General features: G+C 41.8%; 1 pseudogene across 1 annotated transcript; it reads right to left on the bottom strand.

Moving 5' to 3' along the window:
* Nucleotides 1-3,791: 3,791 nt before the first annotated feature.
* On the bottom strand, nucleotides 3,792-10,079 carry LOC308460113 (tigger transposable element-derived protein 1 pseudogene; annotated as a pseudogene). The gene is made up of 3 exons (XR_013991495.1): nucleotides 9,825-10,079; nucleotides 7,441-9,030; nucleotides 3,792-3,848 (listed from the first exon to the last, which is right to left on the bottom strand). The product of XR_013991495.1 is annotated as a tigger transposable element-derived protein 1 pseudogene (transcript).
* Nucleotides 10,080-10,411: the final 332 nt, after the last annotated feature.

Raw genomic sequence — 10,411 nt, 5'->3', positions numbered from 1 at the left:
CGCATGTTGAATAGCTACCAGCCTAGCATTAACAAAGGTCTTAATTCTCCGGCTTCATATATTTTAGCAAGAAACAACCCTTTAAGGAAAGGGGAATATCTTGAATATCTAAACAAAAACTGAGAGCCATGGTGGATGCATTACACCGCAGGATGCAACAAATCTGCACACATACTTGATTTACTTCTCTGGGGGTGATTAGGTGCTACCTGGTAACATGCCAATGTTCAATTCATTTTATTGGGTGCATCGTCCATCCTCCAAAGAGTTTGTAGCAATGTTATAGCACCATAACAACATTAGAGTGAGACTTATTGACGTATATATTGTCTTACATGTCCTTCCAGCATGCTGTTCCTACAAATTAAATAGAGAAGAGAAGGGAAACCTTTGTCCCCGCCTGATGTTGTCGATTCCAACTCCCATCAGACCCAGAGCATGGCCAATCCCCATGTATTATAGGATGTGTAGTCCTATAATCCACTAGTCTCACATCCCTGATATAGTTACAGATAGGTAGCCGTGTTGGTCTGCCATAGTCAAAATAAAAAAAATCCTTCCAGTAGCACCTTTAAGACCAACTAAGTTAGTTCTTGGTATGAGCTTTCATGTGCAAGCACACTTCTTCTGAATACACTTCTTCTGAAGAAGTGTGCTTGCACACGAAAGCTCATACCAAGAACTAACTTAGTTGGTCTTAAAGGTGCTACTGGAAGGATTTTTTTTATCCCTGATATAGAGAGTGGTGCTTCTGTCAATATGTGTAGCTGCAATTTGTATGGGCAATCTTTTCTGGAAGATCATTGTAATTTCGAGGCGTTAGTTGATCTAGCATGGTCATCTCTTCCTGCCTCTGTTTACTTCCTGTCTCTAACTCTTGTTAAAGTTCTTTGATGAATGAGAGCAGCCTTTAACTTCTGACCTTCTTTGAGGTAGAAGCATTGGGAAGAGGGTGACTAATGAATGATGTGCACGTAGCCATACAGGCTAGCTATCAATAATCTATAAATCAGATGGTTTGGGGGCAGAGTGCTGAGAAGCTTGTGCATGGACTGATCGATCACAGGGCCGTGAAAACTGAGGCTTCACCATTTCTTGAGGGCTTCTCAGTGGCAGATTAAAGTGCTTGCTTGTTAATGTATATTATGCTTGCTGTTTAAAATCTTTAATCTTCTCACTTGCTTGTGTTTGTATTGCTTCTGAATCTCATTAAAAGAACCACCTTGCATTTGGCAAGACCTAATTCCACAGTGGATGTCAACTGAACATACCAATGTAAGGCTGGACCAAAAACGTTCCTAAATTTGTTACAAATTGTATTAGCTGGGCAAAATATTTGTATCCGAGTCAATTCCTGGTCATGTTTTTCAAGAGACACACTTTGAGGCCTAAGTATCTGTCATGAGATTGTTTCAGCTGCAGAAAATCTCAAGCATATAATACAATTTGGTTGAAGAAATAATGTTTACTGTACCAACAAAGTTTTATTGGTCTGGCATTTTTCTCCCTTCTGATAGTCTGTTTACTTTCAGCAGAACGACACCAAAGTTCCTCATATCAATCACTTGACTTTGGTTTCACTACAGAGAACACCAACAGTTTTTACTAATATGTGGCTATGGAAAGCTAACAGTATGGAAGAAAGCTGCCAATTTGATGAAGGGGGTTTGGGGAAAATTTGACAGAGGTGATCTATGTTTTGCCTTCAACTTGCTCACTGAACACAGAGAACACAAGCACTTGGGACATGAATCTCCCATTCCCAAGATCAGGACCTCTTCCAGCATTTTATTTTCCTGGAGTGGGGTCTTGGATAAACAAATCCATACCTTAAGATGCATGACTATATGTCTTAGAGGATGATGCATTTTGATGCTCTTTTACTGATTTATGGATGGTTGGATCTTGCTGGATTCCGCAGTGTCCTACTGTAAAAGCAGCAACCTTACACAATGAGGTAAGCCCCATTGAATTCAATGGCACTTTCTTCTGTGTAGACATGCATATGGTTGCAATTCAGCTGCTGTTCTATTTATGTTTGCTTTTAATTGCTGTTCATACTTTAAAAGAATTGTTTTAGGTTTTTTCCTGTTTAACAGGAAACATCAAACAGAAAAGACAAAAAAGAATATTTGAGATTGACTATATTTATGGCAAGCTTGCAATCAGTGCTACCCAAAGTGGTTTCTCTTGAGAGTGGAGGGGATGAACACAGCCACCCAGATTTAATCTTAAACAAAGAACTCATATTAGACAGCCTTTGTCATCTTGGTGTCCTCTAAGATGCTTTGAACTGCATCCCCCCTAGCCAGCTGTGCTGTTCTGGCTGGGATTGATGGGAAATGTAGTCCAAAACACCTGGAGAGTGCCTGGTCTACAAAGGCTGTATCAGAGGCTGTATTTAGAAGCATTTTAATTATTATTATTATTTTAAAAAGGGAGGAAATAATGTCAATTTAATTTAAAGCCTCCTGTCGATGACTGGCTTCAGGTGGCATGGAAAAATGTGAAAATAAGAAAAAGAGGTCACTTGTTACAACACTGCTCACCAAACCCTATAGAATTCTCTTTTTTAATGAAATAATTTTTATTGGTTTTACAAATACAAAGTACAAATAAACACAAACTAGTAAAAACATATCTACATAAAGAGATTCTCCAAATTTTGAGACTTTCTCCTCCATGGGGTCTCATTTTAAATATCTACAACGGCATATTCATCCATACTCCAATTTTTATAACAAACCATATTGTCCATAGTGATTTTCACACTACAAGTGAATCAGAATCCTGCTCTTGTTTCCATCTGCTTACAGTGGTCTCCTAAATAAAAAAATCCTTCCAGTAGCACCTTTAAGACCAACTAAGTTAGTTCTTGGTATGAGCTTTCGTGTGCAAGCACACTTCTTCAGATACACATCTGAAGAAGTGTGCTTGCACACGAAAGCTCATACCAAGAACTAACTTAGTTGGTCTTAAAGGTGCTACTGGAAGGATTTTTTTATTTTGACTATGGCAGACCAACACGGCTACCTATCTGTAAGTGGTCTCCTAAGTAATTTATAATCCCCCCCATTCTTTTATAAAGTTTTAATCCTCTTGGTTTCTGAGTTTTCCAGTCATCTTTGCCATTTTGGCATAGTTCATCATCTTGGTTTGCTGTACTTCTCCAGTAGGGACTTTGTCTTCTTTCCAACTCTGGCCTAATAACATCTGGGCGGCTGTTGTTCCATACATAAAGAGTCTTTTCTGCTCCTTTGGTATGTCAGTACCTGCAATTCCTAATAAAAAAGCTTCTGATTTCTTAACAAAAGTTATTTTAAGCATTTTTTTTCATTTCATTATATACCATCTCCCAGAAAGCTTTTATTACCTTACAAGTCCACCACATATGATAAAAGGTACCTCCTTTTTCTTTTTCCTTTTTCTTCACATTTCCAGCAGATATTTGATCTTTTCCTATACATTTTTGCTAACTTAGTAGAAGTCAGATACCATCATTTTCATATAATTTTCTTTCAATGTACAACATGCTGTAAATGTCAAATCTGATTTCAGTAACCTTTCCCAATCTGCCATCTGAATATTATGTCCCAAATCCTCTGCCCAGTTAAAATTCTCTATCATTAGCAAATTCGTTCAGTTTCTTTTTAAGATTTCTAGAGGGGGTGAAAATTTCAATTTTGTATCTGAGATCTGAATTCAGATGTTCACATTTTGTATTATGCTATTGTATTGCATCGTAAGTAAGTCCCAGTTGCAAACTGTATCTTGGAATTCTTTTTCTTTTCTTATTTTCCACCTTCATCATCGCATTGCAGTTCATCTTTACTCATATCCCCTTCTTGCTGGAGAAGAATAAAAGGGCATTGAGGGCCTCGGTACAAATTGTCATACTAATTCCCAGCTGCGTGGCACTCTTTACGAGACCTTGCCATTTCATGTTCATTTTATAGATCAGCGATTTCCTTTAGTCCTCCTCGTTACTGCACTTAGTGTGGGTGACTTCAACAGGCTGTGCTGGCTTTTATATTCTCAAAGTGACTGTCATCGACAGTAGTGAATAACCTCCCCCCCCCCCACCCCAGAAAGCACCTCATGAGCAGAATATTCAGCGGATCCCAATGAGGCTGAGGCAGCTTCTTCAGTGCAGTTCTACAATTATGGAAAGCCATGAATGATTGTCATTTATTGGGTAGTAAATATCTTTGCCTATTAGAAACAGCTGGCGAATGCATCAGAGATTCTGATCGGCTTCTTCCTATGGAGCAGATGTTAGCAGAATTGGACAGCTGTTGGAATTAGGCATGTTGTGGGCATTTCACAGTATCTGCCCATGTCTGAATCCACAATATAACAGCAATTTAACCAAAGACCATTAGTAGCTAATTATTTCCCTTAATTTTTCAGGGGAAATGGATTTGATAAAATAGATTTACAAAGTAGACACATTTTCCCACTGTCTGAATGATATAAGAAGACATTTTAACACACTATGATTCCTGCTTGAGCCAACCAAATGCCCAATAGGCCAATAGGCCCCCACATCTCCCAATTCTCCAGCATGCTTCCTTGGAACCTGGAGGTGGTATACAGCTGCCATGAATAGTAGCCATTTTCTGCCCTCTCCCCTGTCAGGGAATGTTTGGAGCAGGAAGACTGGGAAGTGTGCACTCAGTCTGATCAGCTTCTCTCTGAAGAGAAGGAGGAGAGGAAGGATTCACCCCCCCCTTGTCTACAGCAGTTTCGGGGGGGAGATGCTATACTGTTCGAGGGAGAGTTGCCTAGTTACAAAATAGTAAATGAGGAAGGGGAGTTGAGAGCACAGTTGGCAGAGACCTATTCCATCTCCATGGGCTTGTCAGTCCCTCTGCATTCTAGAACAGAGGAAGCAGAGGGGTGGCACTCCTGGGACTTCCTGTTGGTGCACAGGATGTTGTTGGGAACGGAGGAGGCGGGGCTCAGAGTAGCCAACATCTCTCTTTGTGTGGAGACATGGATTATTGTCTTGAAACCAGATGACTGAATAAAAGGGACTATAAAATATGAACTGCTTGTTAGTTTTGCCCTTTGATGCTACCAGAGGGGAAGAGGACTCCCCACGCCTGACATCCACCATGAATTTTTCAACTATTTTAAAGCCATTTAAGGTGCTGGCATCACTAAAATAGTGTGGTAGTAAATACCACAAGTTAATCATGTGTAAAGAATTTCCCACCAGTGAGCTTCACTGGACAGCCTATTATGAGACACGAATATTATCCACTTTCTCCAACAACATGTGGAGGTCCACAGATTAGCCATCTCTGGCTAAATGTTTTTACCTCGTTCCACTTTTTCAGAGCTAAAATCCCTATTCCCTTCCTGTTCCATACAGATCCCAATTGTCAACAGCCAGCATGAAATTAATAGACCAAAACTATCCCAGTTCAATATAAGGGCCCAGTAGAAACGTATCTGGAAGGATTCTAATGATTAAGTTTGGTATGAAAAGGTAGTATTTCAGAAAAAAAAGATAAAATAACAATGACAGTGGCTTAAATTTATAAATGTGGCCCTGAGCTGAAATGGTTTGGGGGACCACTAACTGGTGGCTCCAACCTGCTGAAAAGTTTTCTTGCAGAACTCCTATTCATTTTAACGGGGACTGCGAAAGATCCCTTCCTAGTGAATTTTGACGTTTGTCATTTCTTTGAAAGTTAAGAGGAATGTCACTCTTAGACTGACACTTCAGTACTTAAAATGTATCAGCTGTACGACAGAAAATTAGTGATATACTATTCCTACCGCTTCCAGATAAGGACTGTAAATAAATTAGAAAAGGGTTTGCATTGTCTGCCTTCTCAAGATAAATATAATAGCGTTGAGTGGTAAAATAATAATAATATGAGCTATAATTTGCATGGTGCAACAGGTATTATAGATTTTTTTTTATTAAAGAAGATAATTATCCAGTGGATTCAGTATTTATGTAAAAAATTATAATTTCAAGGGGAAAGTGAAGTTAAATGTATTTCTGAAAAACTGGAAAGTAGGTATCTAATCCTATAATGATGCACAACCAACAGGCAATTTTCTCTTCATATGTACAATATATTATATACTGGACATATTTCTATAATTTAAAGGATCAACATAAGCCTTTCTCATTAAAACTTACTCTCTATTATTGGGGGAACGGAGGAGGTGAAGGGGGGGAGTGTAATTAGAAAGTGGGTGGTCTGTAACTTTTATTTCCAACCTTCTTTCTGCCCCCCTCTAATTCCCTTTGACTATATCCAGCAGTCAAATTCAGACCTATTTAGGTATTTAAAGAGGTGACCCAATATAATGAGTTATTATCTTGCTGTCTCTGTATTTAACTCTTTCCTTGTGTTAGGATAGCAGAAAACAATAGAAATATATAGAAAGCCAACTTTCAGATAGCTATTGGGGGGGGGGTCTGAGCTGAAGTTAGCACCCCTAACTAACAAGGATCTTTGAAGCAATTCAGGGTGATTTGTATATTCATACTTTTTTTTTCAAGTTCCAACAGCAGATTTGTCCAGGAGTTTGCCTGAACACACAAACACTCAAAATGTGGGTAACTTAGGGTATATATGTTAAGGGGTATGCAAGGTTAACATGCATAACAACCAGCTATTGTGCACATTCACCAGCGCTCATGGAGCATGTGTACATAATCCTTCCATGAAGGGGGAATTGTGCACATTTTCAGGTCAATATACATAATCCCAATAGGCCTTGGAGAATGTGCATTTATCAACTGAATTTTGTATAATTATGTATGAATTTTCATATACTTAAGTAATTTTATAATTTATGATTATGAACTTTGTATTATTTTATATACAGTGGTGCCTCGCAAGACGAAATTAATTCGTTCCGCGAGTTTTTTCGTCTAGCGAATTTTTCGTCTTGCGAAGCACGGTTTCCCATAGGAATGCATTGAAATTCAATTAATGCGTTCCTATGGTCAAAAAAAGTCCAATCAAAGCCAAATTTGGTACAACAAGAGTTTATTAACTGCTCTTTAAAGTCACACATACTTTAAAGAGCATATCAAAAATTGAAGGAACAATAAATTAAGTTTCTAAACATGACAGGAAAAACATTTAAAAATCAAAAAAGGGTACATTACATTTTCTAAGACTCTGGGGGACCACTCGAAGAAGGTTCCTCTTCCACTCTTTGCTTCTTGCTGAGGAACCTGTCCATGGTCTGCTGCTTCATCCGCCTTTTCAGCAGCTCCCTGAGAGGCGACATGACCGTCGTATCAAAAATGTTCGCTTGGTCATGTGCCACGTGCTTGTCAGGGTGGTGCCGCTCTGCAAAAGCCTGCACCTTATTCTACTTCTGGCAAATGTCCCTCAGTTCTTTGGAGGACAGCCGTTCCTCAGTTGCTTCCTCCTCTTCCAGCGAGGCCTGCTCCTGCGCAACCTCTGACTGCAGTTCAACCAGCTCCTGGGTGGTCAGCTCGTGGTCGTGCTCCTTCACCAGCTCGCAGACGTCCTCCTCTGTGACCTCCAGGCCCATGGTCCTCCCCAAGGCAACAATGTCCTGCACCACTGTCGACTCTGGTGCATCAGAGTCACTTGGTGCCACACAGTCCGGCCACAGGCTGCGCCAAGCGCAATTCAAATTCCTCTGGCTGATCCCCTTCCAGGCCGTGGTGATCATCTTCAAGCAGGTGACGATGTCGAAGTGGTCCTTCCAGAATTCCCGCAGGGTGATGGTGGTGCAATCAGTCACCTCGAAACATCGCCTGAAAAGCTCCTTGGTGTAGAGTTTCTTGAAATTGGCGATGACCTGCTGATCCATCGGCTGGAGCAGTGGCGTGGTGTTAGGCGGCAGGAACATGATGTTGATGAAGCTGAACTCCTCCAACAAGTCCACCTCAAGGCCTTTAGGATGAGCAGGAGCATTGTCCATCAGAAGCAAAGCCTTCAGCGGCAGGTCGTTGTCCAGCAGGTACTGTTTGACAGCAGGGCCAAAGGCAAGATTGACCCAGTCCACAAACAGCACACGTGTGACCCAAGCCTTGCTGTTGGATCGCCACATGACACTCAGCCGCTCCTTGTCGACCTTGTGTTTCTTGAAGGCCCGTGGGTTCTCCGAGTGGTACACCAGCAGGGGCTTGATCTTCAGGTCGCCGCTTGCGTTGGCACAGAAGAGCAGGGTCAGACGGTCCTTCATGGGCTTGTGGCCAGGCAACTTGGCCTCCTCCTGTGTGAGGAAAGTCCTTTTGGGCATCCTCTTCCAAAACAGCCCGGTCTCGTCGCAGTTGAAGACCTGCTGTGGAACGTAGCCCTCCGTCTTCACAACCTCCAGGAACTCCAAGGCAAAGTCTTCAGCCGCAGGAACATCAGAACTGGCAGCCTCTCCATGCCTGACCACGCTGTGGATTCCGGATCTTGCCTTGAACCGGTCAAACCAGCCTCTGCTTGCCTTGAAGACTTCTGGCTCGGCCGAGGTTCCTGGCTGTTCCCGGATGAGGTCTGCGTGCAAGGCCTTGGCCTTCTCACAAATCACGGCCTCAGTCACTGTGTCCCCTGCACGCTGCTTCTCTTCTAACCAGATGAGCAGCAACTTCTCGACCTCCTCCAGAACAGCTGGGTGGTTCTTCACGATCCTGGTGACTCCCTTGGCTGCATCAGTCGCAAGGATCTTCTCTCTCATCTTCAGGATGGTCCCGATGGTCGATGGGTTCCTGCCGTACTCCCTGGCGAGGTCCGTCACACGCATTCCACCGTCGTGCTTCCGGATGATCTCCTTCTTCATCTCCAGTGTCACCTTCTCCTTCTTCCTCTCGCCGGCCTCCGCAGCAGCAGCCTTCTTGGGTCCCATGGCAGCACAGCTGTTACCTTTGTAAACTCAGAAAAAGAAAAAAAAAATCAGCAATTCAAACCCACAACCAAGTCCTTGAATTCCAAACACCCAACCCAAAATCCAAAAACCCCCAAAAAAGTTTTAAAAGTTTAACTTACGAAATGGCTGCAAATCACCAAAGTCTTCAAAATCCTCAAATGGCTGCAAAAGAAGTTTTGGGAAAGCTTTAAAAATCACCAAAGTCTTCAAAAACCTCAACTGTTCCCCCAGCCCCTCCCCAACTGTTGCAAACCCCTCCCCAACTGTTGCAAACCCCTCCTCAACTGTTCCCCCAGCCACCCAGCACACAGAAATTCAAAACCCAGAAAATTTTTCAAAAAAAAACAACATGGCCCAATGGTTACAGAAAACCATAAAAATTCAAAAAAAAAACCACACAAGCTCCCAGATTCTTGCAAACCCCTCCCCAGCTGTTCCCCCATCCACCCAGCACACAGAAATTTAAAACCCAGAAATTTTTTTCAAAAAAAACAACAACATGGCCCAATGGTCACAAAAAACCATAAAAATTCAAAAAAACCCACACAAGCTCCCAGATTCTTGCAAACCCCTCCCCAGCTGTTCCCCCATCCACCCAGCACACAGAAATTTAAAACCCAGAAATTTTTTTCAAAAAAAAACAACATGGCCCAATGGTCACAAAAAAATCATAAAAATTCAAAAAAAACCACACAAGCTCCCAGATTCTTGCAAACACCTCCCCAGCTGTTCCCCCATCCACCCAGCACACAGAAATTCAAAAATTCAAAGCCAGATTTTTTTAAAAAAAAAAATAAACATGGCCCAATGGTCACAGAAAATCATAAAAATGCAGAAAAAAACCACACAAGCTCCCAGATTCTTGCAAACCTCTCCCCAACACCAAGTCCTTGAATTCTAAACACCCCAACCCAAAATCCAAAAAACCCCAAAAAAGTTTTAAAAGTTTAACTTACCAAACAGCTGCAGAAGAAGTTTTGGAAAAGCTTCAAAAATCCAGCAAACTCTTTAAAAAGCTCAGAAAGGCCACCACACCGCGTGCAATGTGTTGCTCCTCGAGGTCAAGTCGCAACTGCACCTCTTCCAGCAATGCACCCTGGGTTTTAACGGTTTTACGAAAAAGGAAACAAACTTGCAAGACGTTTTCGTCTTGCGAAGCAAGCCCATAGGGACATTCGTCTTGCGAAGCAACTCGAAAACGAAAAAACCTTTCGTCTTGCAAGTTTTTCGTCTTGCGAGGCGTTCGTCTTGCGGGGCACCACTGTAATTATGCATAATGTCCAATAGGCCATAGGGATGATCTTGACTGCATTTTGTACATTGTCTGGGTAATATGCACATTCAACAGTCAGTATGCACCGTCTCCAAGAAACATATTTCCCCCCTTTTATTTCATGTTCCGAATTTTGCCATTCCTGAGCTCCTTCTGGCACAGTGTCCAATCTTACAGGACCATAACATACCCTCCCACTATCAGTCAAGCAGCAAGAAGAAAGGAGGGGGCTTTTCCACAATAAATATCAACTTTTTCCTGCTGTTCAAC

Source organism: Podarcis pityusensis, assembly GCF_964106645.2.
Source record: "Podarcis pityusensis genome assembly, chromosome: 12".
NCBI classification, from domain to species: domain Eukaryota; kingdom Metazoa; phylum Chordata; class Lepidosauria; order Squamata; family Lacertidae; genus Podarcis; species Podarcis pityusensis.
Note: the sequence above shows the minus strand (reverse complement) of the source record. Positions and strands in the feature narration are given on the sequence as shown.